Source organism: Coenobita brevimanus, chromosome 53 (genome assembly GCF_032717465.1).
Source record: "Coenobita brevimanus isolate Jiangsu-jjx chromosome 53, ASM3271746v2, whole genome shotgun sequence".
Taxonomy (NCBI): domain Eukaryota; kingdom Metazoa; phylum Arthropoda; class Malacostraca; order Decapoda; family Coenobitidae; genus Coenobita; species Coenobita brevimanus.
Genome location: NC_137006.1, coordinates 13,942,030 through 13,962,180, shown reverse-complemented (window position 1 = coordinate 13,962,180; position 20,151 = coordinate 13,942,030). Strand labels below are relative to the sequence as shown.

Sequence of the window (20,151 nt, the reverse complement as noted above, 5' to 3'; positions counted from 1 at the left end):
ATGGCTACTGCATGAGTTTGTTCATGTAGGTCAATTGATTGATCAATAGTATGAGTTACGAAATTGAGTAAGTCAATGGTGGATCTTTCGTGGCGAAAACCATATTGTCCATCACTAATTAAGTTGTTGGATTCAATATGTTTAACAATGTGCTTATTAACCCACCGCATCCTGGAGACATGAATTCACGTCTTCACATGATGTGCACTCATATCCTGGAGACATGAATTAACGCGACAACATTGCAAGGTCCCTAATTTGCACAATTTTCAATTTTTGCGAGTGATTTTGCGAGTGATTTTTGGCACGTATACACGGGACACCTTCCTCTATTCCTCTACAAGATGCCAAGCAGGGGCAATCCCTTACACCGCATAACCTCTCCTCCCCCCCCACCTGCACGCCATTGTCTTGGCAATTCACCTGTTACCAGTGACCTGGCCAATAAAGACATTCAGGGCCAGAGTGATTCCCCAATGGATGACAATGTGGAGGACAAGGTTTACATAGCATTAGAGGAAGAAACAGTCAGAAATGATGATCAGGTAATGTGGGAAAAAAAGGTCATGAATGGTGATGAGTTAGTAAGTGAAACAATGCTTATAATGCCTATATTACTGTTTGAAAACCAATATACTCTTGTACTACTTATAAATTCGTACCAGGTAAATAAATAAATACTGTTTATGAGTGGATAAAATAGTTACCCTCCCATAGAACTCGTTTTCTTTGGTGCCAGCCTGTTAGAAAACCCAGTCAGGTAAGGAGGTACTCGTACCTAGATCGAGTATTTTAAACCCCAGGTGAGCGATTTCTCTCCGAATTTTCAATGTTTCTCACCAAAAGCGGATGTTTGAGCCAAAAAAAAAAAAAAATCCAAAAATGTCGGGACTGGGGCATACCACTGCCCAGAAAACGTCGGGATGGGGCGGGTTAATTAAAGTTTCAAATACCTTATTAAGAGAAGATGTGACAGCTATTGGTCTGTAATCAGAGGGGTCAGAGGAACTTCTTTTCTTCCGAACTGGGTGGATATTGGCTTCTTTCCATGAATTTGGGAATGAAGAAGTACGTATGCATAGTCTGAATAATTTAGCTAGAACAGAGGCAAGTTCAGGGGAACACATTTTCAAAACAATTGGCAGAATTCCATCTGGGCCTGGAGCTTTGTTGGTAGGTAAATTGTCTAGGATGGATTTTACGTATCTTGCCAGTATTCTAAGTGGAACAATTTCGGGAGAGTCAAGTTCTAGTACTGGGACATTCTGGCTGGCATTGTCTATGGTAGAATTTCTGGCAAATGTACTGGCAAAAATATGTGCTTTTGCACGTGGGTTATGTGTAATGTTGCCAACTGAAGATTACAGAAGGGGAATGGATGATGACTTGCTAAAGTTATTATTGAAAGAATTAAGAGTTGACCAGAATATTCTATTGTCATTAGGGTTGTTAAGTAGTTTTGATGCTTGCTTTTGAAGAAAGTTTGATTTAGCTAGATTTATTACAGCTTTTGCATGATTTCTAGTGACAGAGTGATTCAGATGTTTTTATTTTATTTTAAGTAAGAGTTATATGCCAGTGACTTTTGGGCTGTTGCTCTGGCACAGTTGCCATCAAACCATTTTGGAGAGTTCGATCTTTTAGTGAACTGTTGACTTGGTATGAATAAATCCATACCAGCTAGTATTAAGTTGCAAATGTGGTACCGGGTAGAATTGGGATCACTAGAGAAGATTGCAATGGAATGTCAGCAAGATAAATTCTAAATCCATCTCAGTTTGCTCTATCAAAGTGCCATCACCCTGACAGGTTCAGAACGGGGAGGGTGGGGGGTTAACTAATGAAGCTTTGATTAGATTGTGGTCAGAGGATCCAAGTGGTGACAGTAAATCTATTCTGTATTGATCCGGGTTATTTGTCAAGAATAAATTTAAGAGATGGGCATTATGGTTAGGATTATCAGGAATTCTGGTTGGTTGCTTTACCAGCTGGGTGAGTTTAAATGATTCTGCAAACAGCTCACTCTCTAGACCAGTGTCTTCAGTCCTGGCAGAATGCAATAACCATTCAACATTATGTATGTTAAAATCACCCAAAATGGTAATTCCGGTGCTAAGGGCAAACTTAAGGTTACTCAACTGTGTGGATATGAAATCAAATACACTGGATTCCGAAGAAGCAATGCAGAGTGATAGCCGTGATAGACTACACAGATATATTTGGTAATATTTTGACAATGTAGTTTATACAATAAGTAATCAAAACTGGATGAAGTGAAGTTTATAACTGTGTCAACTGCATATTGGGATTTGATATAACAAGTGCCACCCTTGTTATGGAAGTTTGTGAAGAGATGGTGACCGGGAAAACAAAAAGGGGATGTATCAGTACAGGATGAGATTTGTGGTTTTCTGACGAAAAGGGCCAGAGGGGATATGGATTGAAGGAAAAAATGAACCGAGTTTAAATTAGTGCTAAGGCCACGGATGTTGGCGAAGAATAAGGCCGCACTTTCACTTCTCTGCTGACAAGCATCACTGAAAATTCCAAGAGTCTCTGCCGGCATAGTCGCTTGATGGCGACTGGGAAGACCCTGTGCCACCAGCCCTACCCTGCCGGTGGTGGCAATATGAGGTACCACCTCGTTCGTTCGTTCGTTGAAAGATTCCCGGCACATATAGTGCAGGCCGGGCCATACATTAGCCCGGTCAGTGGTGTATGGGCTGATTAAAAAACAGTAAGTGGGGAGGACAGGACCTGGGGATTGCCCAGCACCCATGTCCTGTCTCCTGACTGGCTTTATGGTGTGTGTGGTACCACCTTATTTGATAGTAACACTGCAGCGGCCATTGATAAAGAGAGTGAATAGAAGGTGTATTATGTTATGCACGTGTAGTGTGGTGTAACAGTTGAAGGTAGAAGTATTAAGAAAGCATGCTGGCCTAATCTCTGTGTAATTGAATGCACTGAAAATGTTCAGCAAAGGGAGATGGTCAGGATCAAATCTGAGGGCTGGTGAAATGGGAGCTCCAGCTCTCCCTGTCACCAGCTTTCCATCCACCTCGGAAGTACTGCCCTGTTCGACTGGTGCTACTGTTTACTCATGATGCTTGCTAACTACACATCACTGTTTTCACAAGTACCGAAGCCATACAGTCTTCACTAACTGCAAATACACTTATGCTTGCCAACTGCAATTCACTGTTTTCACAAGTACTGGAGCTATACTGGACTGATACTGAACTTCACTCAAATTGAACTGAAAACTGACTGAAACTGCTCCAGCCCCTTCTGCCCACTTATATCAGCCTCCTACATTCTAGACTCTAGAGTGACCTACTACTCCAAAGTTCTCGTGCATTCTCGAGGGACCAACGGTTACAACAGTTACCAACTCAAAGACATCCATAATATGCCAAAACACTCTCGTACAAGCTGAGATAAAATTACATATTTTAACAATCATGTAAATAAAACATTACAGAGAAAAAGAGCACAAAATTTCATGCATAACTTACAAAATGCCTCCGCTCACAAATAGCAGGGTAACTGGCAACTTTGATGCGTGCCAGATAAAAAAAAAAAAAATCGAAAATAGTCAGGAATACTCCAGCACTACGTAACAAATCCTGCTTCTTAACATTACCCCCTCCCTAGTCGTTTGTCGTCCTGACAAAGCTACACAGTATATACAAACATAATCCTTAATCCAACTAAACATTTAATGATACACAAAATAATCCTTCAATTTATCAGGTCTTCTCGTATGCCACTTCCGACAATGTCCTTGCACTTCCACACAGTCCACTCCTCCTGGAATGTCTTGGTCCTCTTCCTGATTCACTTCCTCGCTCGGGAAACTGTCACCATCCTCTTGTACTTTAGCTCCCTGGTCCTCCTCAACATCCTCGGCTGCGTATGAGCACGGTTACTCAGAGACATCCCAGCTGTACTGTCCTGGTCCATGATACTGCCAAAGACAGTTCATGTGTACCACTTTTGGGCGAGACTTCCTGCCTCCCCAAATCTGATATATTACGTCTGATAGGCAATCCAGCACAGTGTAAGGCCCATCCCATTGGCTCTGCAGCTATGGTGGGTGTCACTGAGGATTGTATAACCAAACTTTAGGCGTTTTTTGTAGCACCTCGGAAAGTCAAAGGGTTTTGGGTTTCTGCTGTTGGAGTTTACAGAATGCTAAGCAATAGCACAGCCAGACAAACGAGCACTGTGAGCCTCGGAAGAACTCGTACTTTTCAGTTTCGAGAAGAGAGAGTAAATGAGACGACAACTTTTTCATAATGACATTTTATGGTCCTAAGCATTGCTTACAATTTTCTTTCCATTCCGAACCAGAAATTAAGGCCAGTAGGAACCGTTTACTCTCCTGCTGTTTTCAAGACCAACCTCGCAGTGGATCTGTAAACTTGTTTCAATGGCTGCATTTCCTGCAGTAGGACATATGATAAACTCGAAAATTTAGGGATCCAAGCACCTTTCATGGTTTGGAAATGCATCTATGTCCCTCATATAAACACAGCATGAAAATACTTATGACAGGCTGAGACGCTATGTAAGAATTTTGTAATTTTGTACTTTCATTTAAAAGAAGCCAAAACCACAGTCGATTCATCGGATGCGTCGGCCATTTTGGGGCTGGAGGTGCGAGGTGGTGCAAGACGGAACATTTAAATTGATTTATTTGCGTAATAAAGTACATTGTCAGAATTCATTAACGTCATTGACTCATTAACATGATTATTTGTTATCCATTACAATATAAAAAATGAATGGTTATCATCTGGTAATGCGAATTAAACACGATGCTAAACTCCCTAACTGGCTACATTCCGCTACACAACACGCTGATTGGTAGTTTGGGTATGCACTACTTTAGAGGCAACTACTCGGTGAGGAGTTTGATTTTCCAACAGCAGAATTTCAAACCCCTTTGACTTTCTGATGTGCTACAAAAAATGCCTTTTGTCACCAACATTGAAGCTCACCTCACTTGCCTTAACATCATACTTGTGCTTCATCACTTTGACTGAACACTTATGGGGCCGTACTATAAAAACTAAACGCCAGTATTGCCGAATGTGAGCGTCTGACGTTCCCGTGTTTCGTACCATAAAAATTTTTACTGTTCATGCCAGACGTTCATCTGCTGGTTATGGAGTAAAATAGTATTGGAATGTGACAGGAGAATAAACGCCACGAGAGACACCCATTTCGTATAACAAACTTAAATATTCATAAATATGATTGCTGTTTTTTCCATGTATATACACTGAATGTTTCGGGAATAAAATTTTTTTGGCAGGCTAAAATATACGAGATATTTAGAGCTGTTCAGAAAATTTTACAAGACTCAGCGTTTCTGTAGCGAATACAAGTAAACAAAACTTGTCATGTGATGGGGAGGCAACGTGGTGAACAGTAAATGGAGTTATAACAATAAGTTGTACTCAGAAATTAATTTCAGAGTACCTGTGGAAATTAACAGATTTTGAAACGGCAGCAATATCAGAGTTTGTGTGTTAGCCAGTTCTGTGCTGTAGCTATCACACTGGAGGGGAAGCTTATAAGATTCTGCCTTAGTATAGTTGAATGTATGATATATTGGCACTGGAAAGTGATTAAATAAATGATTTTTTTTTTTTTTTTTATAATGGGGTGCTTCTTGAAGTACACCACATGCAGTTCAAGTGTATACAGTAGTTGTTTCATGTAGTAGTTTGCAGTGGTTGCTAAAATAACGAAAGTCACTACTTAGCTATAGTAGATACAGTACAACTTTCCCCCCACATTTGAGGCTAAATAAATATATAACTTATAAGCAGACTAAATGTACAATATTATAATATTACATGGCAGAAATAACAGATATCAGAGTTAGATCTGAGTTGGCAAATGGTTAGTTAGGGGTGTATTTTTCACCAGCTTTAGTGGTCCTTTACACTTAAAAAATGGGTTAAAAAAAAAAGTAATTAATACCAACAAATAAATGCAATCACGTAGGTTCTTTATTAGAATAAGTAATTCGTTTTTGGACCAAAATAAGTTGTTTTAGTCAAGATAAAGGTAGGTAAAGTTACCAGATGAATGATTTGGTTGGTTAGAATGATTCATTCATTCATTGCCAGACGCCATGTATCCCAAACGGGGTGGCCAAGGGCTTAGAGTTAATTGTTTGACAGAGAGGGGCACTAATCCTCCACCAACCCCACTTGACACGTAGGGAGAACGCCAACAGCATCTGGTGTTCCCAGATGGTCACCCATCCAAGTACTAACCAGACCCAACTGTTGCTTAACTTCGCTGATCGGACGGGAAGCGGTGTACTCAACGTGGTATGGCCAGAATGATGACTGATATATTTACCTGTTTCAATCAAACATTCAGTTTTGAGCATAGGTCTTTTGTCTTTAATACAAAACTTGTTAATAAAACAATGCAGATTATTTCAAATCCTGAGGCTTCTCTATCCCAAGATATTTTCTTACATGCAAATAGCTGCAGGCCCCAGGAAATGGCCTGTACTATGCATATGTAGTACAAAAAATAATTTTAGATGAAAAATTACAGTTACTGCAATGGAGCAGATGGGTGTAGGAAAGGCAGGGAATACTGGTTTGGGTGAAAGGGTTGTATGAAAGCATGAAGGAGAAGTTAAGCAGTGCCTGTGACAAGAAGAAAATAATGAGATAAATATTTAGTGATGGACAGCAACTTCAAGAATGTGAATAGTTAAGGAGAAAGCTAGGAAAACAGAACTGTAAGCAGTCTGAAAATGTATTAAACAGACCTGGATATATGGACGTGGAATGATTTCTGGGAAAAGAGGTAAGATTTATCTAGCAGACGGATATAGCAAAAGAAAATTGTACTGCATCAAGAAACCTAAATCACTGCACATTGTTTAAAGGGAAAGGTAATAATCAAGAATGTGAATACAAGGGGAGTAGAATTATTGAGCTAGAATGGAAATTTGCTTGTAAAAACCAGGACAGGGAAGGTGGCAATATAATGGGGAAGAAACTTTAGCCAAATACATAGAAACTGAATGTACAACTGTGACAGCACACACATCTGAGAACCTATATTTTCCAATATGTTCTGCTGGTTATAGCTGGATGACAGGTGTGGAAAGAAACTGCTGGGAAAAAAAATGAAGGAGTGTTTGTGCATCCCTCATGTGTTGGTGCTGCAATGAATGTCACCATTCAACCAGCTTGTACAGAAGCAATGCAGCCTGCATACTAAAAATTATTCTGTAATAACTTTGTTTTTACAACTTGTAATACAAATTTAGAAACATATGTACTGCTACATGAGAAGAGGTGCACATATCTGGTTATACTGCAGTGTAGTACCTGACTGGATAGTTGGCAGGAAACATGTCATGGAAGTCTATGAAGTATACAATAATACTTTCACTATGCACGGATAAATATCAATCTAGATATTTCAGTTCCTGCAAATAATGGCAAAGGAGGATAAATTATAATACATGCTTAGCCTATAAAGTATACCGTTACTGTTACTTGCTCAAACATGCATCCTTTTTATGCATTCTGCCGTAATTTTTTACCAATTCTGGCACATAAAAACATATTTCCTACTTAAAAACAACCTCTAAGAATGGTTTTGTGAAGTGTCTGGTTTATTAAACAAAAGAAACATTTAAAATTCGCACGCTGTTAATGCTCATGCAGCGCATTCTCGCCCAATCTAGCGACTGTTGCGGCATTCAAACTCTTGAACTGGGTTTCGCCAGTACTGGCAGTCCAAATTTTTTATAGTAAGGATGACTGACGCTCAGGAAAGTCTGACGACTGAACGTCGCCACTGAACCGCCAGAACTCTGGATTTTCATAATACGGCCTCCTCGCATTTGATGTACCTCAGCCATCCTTTCCTGAAGATACTTTACATAGCTAGAGGTGTCTGTAGCCAGCTCCTCACGAGGTGATGTTCCTATTAACAAGTCAACGGGTAAATGTAACTCGTGGCCCAGCATCAGTTTTGCAGGGATGCAGGACGAAATGCCATCAGCAATGCAGGTAATTTCTGGTCCCTTTCTATATTCCTCTTAGTAATTGGCCAGTTCTTGTCCCAGGGTCCTGTTGACTTTCTCCACCATCCTATCTGACTTTGGCCTTTGTGGGGTCGTCCTGGTCTTATTGATCCCCAGTAATTTGAAGCACGCACGGAATCCAGCACACTCGACATTTCTACCCTGTTCTGAATGTAGCTCCGGTGGCATCCAAAAGCGACAGAAAAACTGGTCAACTAACACCTGAGCAACAGTCACAACCTCTTGATCGCATATGGCACAAGCTTCTGGCCATTTTGTGAAGAAGTCCTTGCCTACATATACATATATACCAGTTTCCTTTTTCAGTGAGGTCCAGCAATGTCCACCATGGCTCCTTCCATTGGTGCACCCACTTGGTACACCTAGAATAGGATGCAACCACGTTTCTTGGGTCTCTTTATGGCACAACATGCATCACAGACCTGACACCACCCTTCAACATCCAGATGCATGCCAGTCTAGTAGAACCTCTGCTGGCTTAGCGTATTCTTCACTCCCAGGTGCCCACTAGTGATCTGGTTGCGGGACTCATCTAAGATCTCGGACCTCATTTTCTTTGGAACCACCAGTTCCCAATACTTGCTGAGGCCATCGGGTGTTTCCCATCGATGCTCCAGTAGTCCTTAGTTCAAACGAAGAAGGTCCCACTCATTCCAGTAGCTCTTGGTCACAGGGTTGCATCTGAAACCTCTTCCCAAGATGGTCCACTGTACTCCGCTGCAGCCACTCTAGCACTGGTTGTAAATCTGCATCCTCCATCTGCATCTCCCTCAGGACTTCATTTGACGCTGGCCCTGTCACTGCAGCATGGCTGCATTTCTTGCTATGATCTTTTTTTACTACACTGCCGGCACTCTGGGACACAAGGCTGATGGCAGCATTGCCATGTTCCTGCCCAGGACGGTGCTGCACCTCATAGTTTTGCTGATCCAACTTCCCAAGCCAGCATGCCTGTTGTCCTTCTGGATTCCTTAAAGTCTTCAGCAACTTGAGTGCCGCAAACTCTGTCATGATGAAGTATGACCCATACATATAGGGATGGAAGAAATCACGGCTCTTTATCACTGGTAAGAGCTCCTTTTGGGTCACACAGTAGTTCCGCTCTGGTGGGCTGAGCTTCTTGCTGCACTATGCCAGCACATACTCCTTGTCATCCTTCTTCTGCGACAGGACTCCACCAATACCATGGTCACTAGCATGACAGTCCAGGATGAATGGCTGACTCTGATCTGGGTACGGCAATGCTGGTGAGCTTGCCGATGCATGCTTGAGTTCATCAAAGGCCTTCTCAGTCACTGCTGTCCACACAAACTTCTGCCTCTTCCCCAACAACTTATGCAGAGGTGCAACTACCATTGCAAAGTCCTTGACAAAACGCCGATAGGAGGAACACAAACCCAGGAAACTCCGTAGCTCCTTCACAGAAGCTGGAACTGGCCAGTATTCCACAGCTGCCACATTCCCTGGATCAGTATGGATGCCACCCTCACCTACAATGTGCCCCAGGTGCATCACTTCCTTCTGGAACAAGTAGCACTTCCTGGGGTTCAGCTTGAGGTGCACTGCTTTGATCCTGTTGATGACCTCTGACAGCCTTTCCAGTTTGTGGTCAAAAGTCCATCCAAATACAATTACACTGTCCAGATAAGTGAGAGCTGTCTGCCAGTTCAGGCCTTCTAGTATGCGATCCATGAGAGACTCAGAAGTCACTTGTGCATTGCATAAGCAAAATGGAACTACTTTAAAATGCCATAATCCCTGCCTGTAGGAAAAGGCTGTTTTCTCCTTGTCCTTCCCAGCTACCTTGACCTGGTGGTATCCTGCTTTCATATCTAGGGTGGAGAACAACTTTGCACCTGACAGAGCATCCAGCGTGTCATCAATCCTTGGCAGGGTGTATGCATCCTTCACTGTCACTTCATTTAGGGCTAGACAATCTACACAGCACCTTACTGAGCCATACTTTTCCCATAAAAGAACCACTGCTGATGTCCAAGAACTGCTGGACTTTTCTATTACTCCTTGACTTTCAAGATTCTTCATCATCATCTCCATTTCATGCCAGTGAACTGGAGCCATCCCCCACGCTGGCTATTTAACCCGCCCCATCCCGACGTTTTCTGGGCAGTGGTACGCCCCAGTCCCGACATTTTTGGACCTTTTTTTTTTTAGGCTCAAACATTCGCTTTTGGTGGGAAACATCGAAAATTCATAGAGAAATTGCTCACCTGAGGTTTAAAATACTCAATCCAGGTACGAGTACCTCCTTACCTGACTGGGTTTTCTAACAGGCTGGCACCAAAGAAAACGAGTTCTATGGGAAGGTATCTGTTTTATCCACTCATAAACAGTATTTATTTATTTACTTGGTACGAATTTATATGTAGTACAAGAGTATATTGGTTTTCAAACAGTATTATAGGCATTATAAGCATTGTTTCACTCACTAACTCATCACCATTCATGACCTTTTTTTTCCCACATTACCTGATCATCATTTCTGACCGTTTCTTCCTCTAATGCTATGTAAACTTTGTCCTCCACATTGTCATCGATTGGGGAATCACTCTGGCCCTGAATGTCTTTATTGGCCAGGTCACTGGTAACAGGTGAATTACCGAGACAATGGCATGAAGAGGGGGGGGAGAGTTTATGCGGTGTAAGGCATTGTCCCTGCTTGGCATCTTGTAGAGTAATAGAGGAAGGTCTCCCATGTGTACGTGCCAAAAATCACTCACGAAATCACTCGCAAAAATTGAAAATTGTACTAATTAGGGACCTTGCAATGTTGCCGCCTTAATTTACGTCTCCGGGATATGAGTGCACATCATGTGAGGACGTGAATTCACGTCTCTGGGACGGGGCGGGTTAATTGGGTGGTGATCCGCGGTGTCTACACAATGCTCCACCAGATCAGTGTACCCCAGGTCTATGTCTCTGGTGGGAAAGACACAGGGCCGGCTCTAGCCATTTTGGCGCCCTAGGCGAGATTAGGATTTGGCGCCCCCCCCCCCAACCAACACCTTCACGGGTCCATGGTTCACCACATTGCCCGACCATTACTGCCTCATCACCGTATCATCCTTATGAGTCACTTTTTCTACAGAAATGCACGGCTAACAAACTTCAGAGACAACAATAGTACATTTATTTATTTTTTTATTCAAGAAAAAGAAAACATTATATTTTTCCATGTAAAAAGTTATAGCGCAGTTTGAACCCAATGATCGAGGTCAGTGAGATAGTTCGAGTAGCCTAAGAGTGAATATTTCTACATGTAAAGAATAGTAAGGTAGCGTGCAGTGTGTTCAACAGTTTGTACTGATTTTGTAATTATTTAGTTCATCTGAAGTTAGAAACTATTGGCCTCAGTGAAGCTAAAAAAAAAAAAGAAAAAAAAGAAAAAAAAAAAAAAGGAACAGCATGTACTGCAGAATCTTCCGAGTGTTTGAAATAAGGTATTGTACGGTTGGCCACGTATGAACCTGGGATGGGGTTGGTGTGTAACAGGGGTCTTAATTTGCTATTATGAGTTAAACAGATAGAAAACACCAATGATTATGAAACCATCTTTACATGTAATACCTACTACACCATCCTTGTGCCTCAGTCACATCCTGAAATCTATTTTGCATTGACGAGATATGATTATGCACACCAACCCGGTCCCAGGTTCATATGTGGCCGTGTGTACATAACAACATATTCTTAAAATGTGACACATCTGGACTACCTCGCTGCAAAGGCATCTGTGGTTTCATCTAAAGATACCGGCTTTGGTTCCTAACGATTAATGCTTATTATTGATAGTCTAGTCAGACGGTCTTGAGCCGTCTACCTAAGGTAGGTTTTTATTAATTTCAATCTGGAGAAGTTCCTCTCAGCTGCAGCAACTGCCACTGGGATAGTGGCAGCGATTCTGAGGGCCACCCATATATTTGGGCAAATTTCCTTTGGCAGTTTTGGTAGTTGAGATTTTGAGTGAACAAGAAAACCAAATTTTCTTTCAAGGGGTGGACCAAAAACATTCCGTGGCTTAGTACATATTTCATAACTTATATTTGTATATAAACTGCATATAATCTATACGTATTTTATGACACATACATAATAATCATATGTGGTAAAAGTAAAAATATTCCCGTCCGAAAGTAAATACACAGATACCTAGCTAGTCTGACTGTCTGGCTTGACCATTAATATATAACTACATTTTAGCGTCAACACAACTCGACATACCTCTATATTGGGCTTTCCTTTCCTCCTCTTCTTTCTTCCGTTTCCTTCTTTGTGCACCTGAAAGCTTGGACTTTTTCACTGTAAAGTAAAAGTTTTATCTTCCTGCTCTTCTCGCTAGATGGCATCAGTCAGTCAATCTGTCAGTCCATGGAACTTGTACAAGGCCTGTCTATGACGCCGGAGCGCCGAGCAAATGGCCGATGTCACGAATCGAGGAAAAACTGTCTATCTTCACCAAATTATTAAATTTTCAACATCAAAGTTGGTCAACTAAACCCCGTTTTTTTTTTTTTTTTTTTTTTTATGCGCCCTCTGTGTTACTACAAGAAAGGGAGAAATTATATCAACATTCTTACTCACTGCCAAAAGGGAAAGGTTGTAATAAATTATAGTCATATAAAAGCATAAAATGATGGTGGGGCTACCATCTCTGTATTAGGGATGAATATTATTCTTTCCTTCCTTAAATATCGATAAGCTTTATTTCTCCTCCATTTCATGTATTTGTCCACCAAAATTAAAATAACCAGGGCAATAAGAAACAAGTGACGATTCTTCGATACAAAATATTTGATTGACCAAGCTCAAGATCCTCCGGTGTCGTCTGCCCCGCGGGACCTTTTGTACGTTGCTTTGGAGCATTCGGAGGGGCGAAAGCAGTCTCGTCTCCTGACGATTTCGGCTTTAAGCAATGCATAATTTTCATATGAAAAACTCTGCAGATTTTCTTCAGAATTTTCCAGATGAACCATTGTTTTTTTTAGAAAACTAAAAATTATGGGTTTCAACCAATGCTGCAGCTAGAGGCTTGTGTATAAATGCTTAACTCTGAGATACCCCAGTGTGCTTTTACAGTTTCTAGTAACAGTTTTACTGCATTTATCGCACTAAAGCATGTCTAGGAAATAAAAATAACTACTAAGGAATAATATCATGAAGAGCTTAAGTACGGTGTATCAATAACTACCGCGGGAGAGATTTTAGAAAATATGCGACTTGTGGTCTCAGCAGGGGTAGACCAACTGAAGTAGCTGCAGTAGCTGGCGATCACTCGTAACTCTGCAGTTAGTGACACTGGCCATTAAACGCTAACTTATTCCCCAGTCCCCACTTTCATTGCACTGATTAGAAATGCGGGGAGAGATTTAAAATTGTGAGGAACAGCCAAACGGGTGCAAAGTTCCTAATACAACACAAGAATAAGATGACCCAATATATTAATAAATACAATATATTATTCATAATCCACTTCACTATACACCCGTAACACTTACGTATTAATTGTAGCCTAACCTACCTAGGGACTGAAATAAATACCCCTTAACTGGAGAGCTAATGAACCAGACTCCTCAGTATAAATATTCCAAACCAATTTCATTTTAATTATTATATCTTCATTTACCGGTATTACTTCATTATTCTTTATCTGCAGAACAAAAATATGTATTGCTCGAATTATTAGGATCATTTTATAGATAGATAGATAGGTAGGTAGATAGCCTATAATGTGTGTGTTCTTACCTAATTGTTCTTACCTAATTGTATCTTTACAGGAATGAGTCAAGCTCGTACTGTCCCGTGTCTTAAACCATATTTATCGTACATATCCTTAAATTTGTGAAATGTTTTGGCACACACTATTTCATTCGGTAGTGCATTCCATTGATCAATTGCTCAGTTTGAGAAACTGAATTTCCTTACGTCTTTATCACCTCTCTTCTTATGCAGTTTTCTGCAGTGTCCTCTTGCTGATGCTTCTCCATATGTTAAGTAATCATTTGTGTCTATTTTCTCCTTTCCTGATATGCACTTATATAGCATTATCATGTCACCTCTTTTCCTTCTCTCCTGTAGTGTTGGTAGATTCAGTTTATTTAGTCTTTTTTCGTAGCTTAGGTCCCTTAAGCTTGGTATCCATCTTGTCGCGGCCCTTTGAACTTTTTCAATCTTGTCTATATGCTTTTTGTGTGTGTGTGTGTTGTATATATAATTTAAACTCGATAGTAGCAGACTGACGTCACCTTATATATATATATATATATATATATATATATATATATATATATATATATATATATATATATATATATATATATATATATATATATATATATATATATATATATATATATATATAAATATATTTTCCTTAGGAGGGTGCCCACATCCAGATGGTGGTGCCCTAGGCGACCGCCTATATGGCCTATACCAAAAGCCGGCCCTGGAAAGACATCAGCAAACTTCGTCAGCAGTTGCCTCAACTTCAGCACTTGTGAGTCATCCAGGCAGTGGCAACTCCTTCAAAATAGGTCTTGTAATTGGTCTGGCAGATACCCATCTTCTTTGACTACACTCTTTTTACAGGTCTTCCTTTGATGACAGTCAGGGTCCACTGCCTGGCACATTCCCACAATTTCTCCCTCATTGAACTTCTGTGGCTCAAAGGAGAAATTGGCCTCCACAATCGGCACATCGCTTGCGTCTGTTTTCACCAAAGTCCTCCCCACTATCACTCTGGCCTTTGTCTTGCACAGTAAATCCAGCTCCACCACCCCCAGACACTGGAGCAATAGTTCTGATCTTGGAGGCTTCAGTGTAGTGTGGAGCTCCCTCACTGAAGCAGTAGTCCTGATCTTGGGAGTATCAGTGTAGTGTGGAGCACCCTCACCTCACCATCAGAACTGGTTCATCTCACTGCCTTGTCAGGATCCGACTTTTATTGGACCTTCAGCTTTATGGAGTAGAAATCCAGTTCACAGTCCATGGACATCAGAGAGTCCAGACCAAGAAGGCAAGGATCCTCCCTCTCAGCAACATAGACTGGAAGCATGGTCTCATGGTCTTCTGTCCTGCCACATCAGTCCGGGCATCCAAGGTTCCCATCAGTTCTGTATGGTGCCCAGTTATGCCACACAATTATTCTGGTGACTCAGGCAGATGCCGATGACGTAACACATCAGGCATAAAAAAATTCAACTCTACGGCTGAATCAGTCACCAGGAAACATTTCTTTCCATCTATTCTTCCATCTACTTCCACACTGTCAATTGCAGTTTTCTTGCATTTTTCGGTGGTAGGGCAACTTGGGAGAAGTTGACTGGTGGTTGCCCCTTAACACCAGCCTCCACTGGTTTTCTGCTTCTTTTTGGTCTTCTGCAGCCTTCTTCTTATCCTCCTTTTTCTTCTCTGGACACTCAAAACTGAAGTGTCCCACCCCATCACATGTCCAACATTCCTTTGTTACAGTTGTAGATTTCCTTGCACTGCTCTGTTCTTGCTCCTTCTTACATTTGTGACAATCGTCCTTCTTGTGTCCTGGCTTCCTGCAGAACCAGCAACCTCCTTCAGTCTTCTCCTGTTCCCTCTTCCACTTGTAGCAGTCCTCTTTCCTATCCTTTTCACAGTACGAGCAACTTCCTTAAAAATTTTCTGCTTATCGTATCTGTCCCTTTCTTGCCTTGCACCCTGCACTATGACTTACCTGAAAGGTGGACGTACTGGACCTGACATAGGACTCAAATTCTAGAGCCCTGGCTAGTTCTTTTTGCATGCTTCTGGGTTGTGCCTGCTTCACTTGCACTTTCAACTCTTCATTATCAAAAGCATCGATTAACTGGTCCCTCAGAAGAATAGCCAACAAGTTAGGTGCTGCTCCATGGTACGCCTTGTGTGCCATACTCCTCAGGTCATGAACAAGCTGCTGTAGGGATTCGCCGCGAGCCTGTACACGGGTCTAGGATGATCTGTAAACCTCAGTCAGGTACATGGTCCCATATCTGCATTCCAACACTTCTACTACAGACTGATTGATTGTAGTAAAAACTGGCGGCGCAACTGCTAAGGTCATATGCCGCCAGACAACAAGCTAAAACACATGGCAAATAAATTGTGCATAGTTAATAACTTTTTCTAGAAATAATACACTGAAAATAATAAAAGAATAGTTAAAAGAGAAAACAATTTCTTATAAAAGTGGAAGGAGGCCTGCCTCCTGAAGAAAACCAAAAACATCAGTAAAAACGCTATGGACTCCCCCAAGCATCGAGGAGAGACAGTAGGCACCATCTAGCCTTGTATGCCTTTGGAGGAATCTCCGACGCAGGTCCCCCAAACTTGGACACTTGACCAGCAAGTGACGGACAGTAAGGAGAACAAAGCAATCATCACAGTACGGTTGAGTCTCGCCAGTCATCAGGAACCCATGTGTAAGCTGAGAGTGCCCAATGCGAAGCCTAGCAAGAGCTACCTCCAATTGCCGAGGCATGGAAGGGAGAACCCTTGGCACAACCACTCTCTGGAAGACCTCTTTCAGCTTATTATGAGCAATACCATCCCAGCGTCTCTGCCAACACACATGCATTCTGTCCCGCAAGTAAGGTGTTAGATCAGATGCAGGAAGCGGATATTCTGTTGGGGGCTGTTGAGTACCCGCAGCCTTGGCCAGTGCATCCGCAGTCTCATTGCCCACCACACCAACATGTCCAGGAACCCAGCAAAAATCCACTCTCTTCCCCCGACGATGAATGAGGAACAGCCACTCCAAAATAGCTAAAACTAAGGGATGGGAAGAGTTAAAAGAGTCCAGGGCCAAAAGCGCCCCTTGAGAGTCGCTAAAAATAGTAAAATAATTGTCAGGATGAACAAACACCAACTTCAAGGCTAAAATGATGGCTGACAACTCCGCAGTAAAAACTGAGGCAACCAAAGGAAGACTACCTCCATGGCTAAAATTGGGAAATACCACTCCAAAACCAACACCTGATGTGGATTTAGAGCCATCAGTATACACAGGCACAGAACCACCATGACTAGAAGAATGTTCTAAAAATAACCTTAAAAGACACTGAGGAGTGACAAAATCCTTTGAACCTGCAATAGGCCTGCAGAAAGTTACCTTGGGCAATATCCAAGGCGCAACCCTCGGGATCCGAACAGGACTGACAAGTACTGCCGACAAACCAAACCCCTCCATTATATCCTGAACCCTATAGCCAAATGGACGAGGCATGCAAGGGTGTCTAACACAAAAGACAAGACTGTTTCATCACACCCTCACAGACAAGTGAGTCTGGAAGGTGACGAATTCGGAGCCAGCACCGCACTGCAACAGACTGACGCAGTAGATCTAAGGGAGGCACACCAGCTTCCACCAATAAGCTGGGAATTGGAGAGGACCGAAAAGCCCCAGTTGCAAGGCAAAGACCAGTATGATAGACAGCATCTAGTTTTTAGTCTTGATTCTGTGGCAGAATAATATACCTCACAGCCATATGACAGCTTAGAGGTTACAAATACCTGAAACAAATGCAAGAGTGTCCTTTGATCAGCACCCCAAGAGGTATGGGACAGAACCCTCAATAGATTCAGAGCCTTCATACATGATGTTTTAAGATTTGCCAAGTGTGAGACCCATGTCAAACGACAATCAAAAGTCAGGCCTAAGAATTTCATCTCTGTCACACAACGGAGTCTCCTGCCACAAAGCTGGAGATCAGGGTCCGGGTGTACCTCTCTCATCCTACAGAAGTGCATAGCCACAGTCTTTGAAGGGGAAAACCGAAAACCCTTGGAAGTGGTCCAGGCAGAAATCTTGTCCATGGCAAGTTGCTTCCGGTGCTCAATAGCAGACATGCGGGAGGCAGAAAACCATATAGCTAAGTCATCCACATAAAGGGATGAGGATACCCCAGCAGGCACAGTGTCAATGATACCATTAATGGCCACTGCAAACAGGGAAACACTTAAGACACTCCCCTGCGGGACACCTTCCTCCTGGCACAGTGGCACAGAGAGGATAGAACCCACACGGACCCGAAATACACGATCAGTCAAGAAGTCTCCAAGCAACACAGGCAGGTGACCAGGTAAACCAAAGGCATGAAGTTGTTGGAGGATGGCATGGCGCCAGGCAGTGTCATAAGCCTTTTCAAGGTCAAAAAACACAGCCACAAGATGTTGCTTGGAGGCAAAAGCTTCACAGATTGACGCCTCAAGCCTGATAAGGTTGTTTGAAGTGCACCGTAATTTACGGAAACCACTCTGCGATGGAGAGAGAAAGCAACCCTTCTCCAGAAACCACATAAGCCTGACATTGACCATCTTTTCGAACAGCTTGCACACACATGATGTTAAAGTGATAGGGCAATAGTTGGAGACTTGGGAATGGTCTTTACCAGGCTTGGGAAAGGGGAGGACAATACCCAACTTCCAACTCCTCGGAATAGAGCCCTCACTCCAAACCCTGTTAAAAAGGTCCAATAAAAACTGAAGTGAATCAGTCGAAAGATGATGCAGCATAGCGTATGGAATATCGCCAGGCCCAGGAGCAGTGTCATGACACTCTGAAAGGGCAGCACGTAGGTCATGGAGGCTGAAATCTAAATTATACAGCTCTCCGCCACGAGAGTGAAAGTCAAGACCCAGCCTCTCCTGATTCCTACGACAGGTGGCAAATGGCTGAGAAGGATCCTTTGTGGAGACAGCGTAAAACTGATCTGCAAAAGCAGAGGCTACTGCATCTGGTGCAGACACAAGTTCTCCGTGAAGGAGCAACATCGGAGGGGAGGGGGGCGAGAACCTACGAGATATTTGCGCACCTTTTTCCACACCACAGACAGTGAAGTTGAAGATGTAATTGTAGAAACATACGACTTCCACGAGTTACGGCGAGCATTCTTCATGACCCATCTATAGTGAGCAAGTGCTTTGCAAAACTGTATTTTTAGAAAAACAACATTACGATTGGCAAAATACCGACGAGCAGCTGCTTTGTAAGTTCCCTTTGCTATGGAGCAGTCATCATTCCACCATGGCACAGGTCTCCGGGAAAAAACACCAGAAGTCCGTGGGATAGAATGAACCCCTGCTGAGAAAATGGTCTTAGAAAAATAACATTCGGCATCATCAATAGTTGAAAAATCAGTAACCTTGTTGGCAAATACACATAGTTCCTCAAAGAGAGACCAATCAGCGCTGTCCAGACACCAGCGTAGCAGACGGGCTACAGGAACAGAGCAAGTAGGCTGGACCACTACAGGGTAATGGTCATTACCAAGTAGATCATCCAATACCTCCCAAGAAAATTCAAGGGCACAGTTAGAGGAGGAGATGGTAAGGTCAGTGACAGAATACGTGCCAGTCTGAACATGAAAATGGGTCGGCCTTTCACCATTTAGGACAAACAAATCTAAATCCCCAACCAAAGAGGCAAGAAGATCACCCCGGGGATTTGAAAGTGAGTCACCCCACAAAGGATGGCGGCCATTAAGGTCACCAAGGAGTAGGAAAGGGGGTGGAAGTTGGCTGATAAGGGTTTCTAGATCAGCACGTATAACAGGAACGGAAGGTGGAAGGTACAGACAACAAATGGTATAGCACCTCCCAACGTGCATCTGTACGGCTAGAACTTGAAAGGGGGACTGAATCTCAAAGGAAATAAAGGGGACATCAGAACGGCACAAAATTGCACATCCACCGCTGTGACCACCAGAAGGAGATGCATGGAAGGCCTTATACCCCCTAATGGAAGGGAACTGTCTGTCCCCCACCATTGTCTCCTGAAGACACACACATAGTGGATTTAGAGTAGAGATTAATAACTGTAATTCCTCTCAATTTGCCATGGCACCTCTACAGTTCCACTGAAGACAGATTGGTACCAATTGAGCCATAGTGATTAGTATTAAATATTATGAACTTAGAAAGCTATGTAGCAACCTCGTTGGGAAGTGAGTGAAAGCCCTTCTTCCTTTGCGTGGAGCTCTGCCTCACCAACCGAGAAGGTAATGAAGATTTAGAGTTTCCGTGGGTGG

At 42.5% G+C, this 20,151-nt stretch overlaps 1 pseudogene; it reads right to left on the bottom strand.

Annotated features, from left to right (window-relative positions):
- Window positions 1–6,248: 6,248 nt before the first annotated feature.
- Window positions 6,249–6,367, bottom strand: LOC145400846 (5S ribosomal RNA; annotated as a pseudogene).
- Between the last annotated feature and the right edge of the window lie 13,784 nt (window positions 6,368–20,151).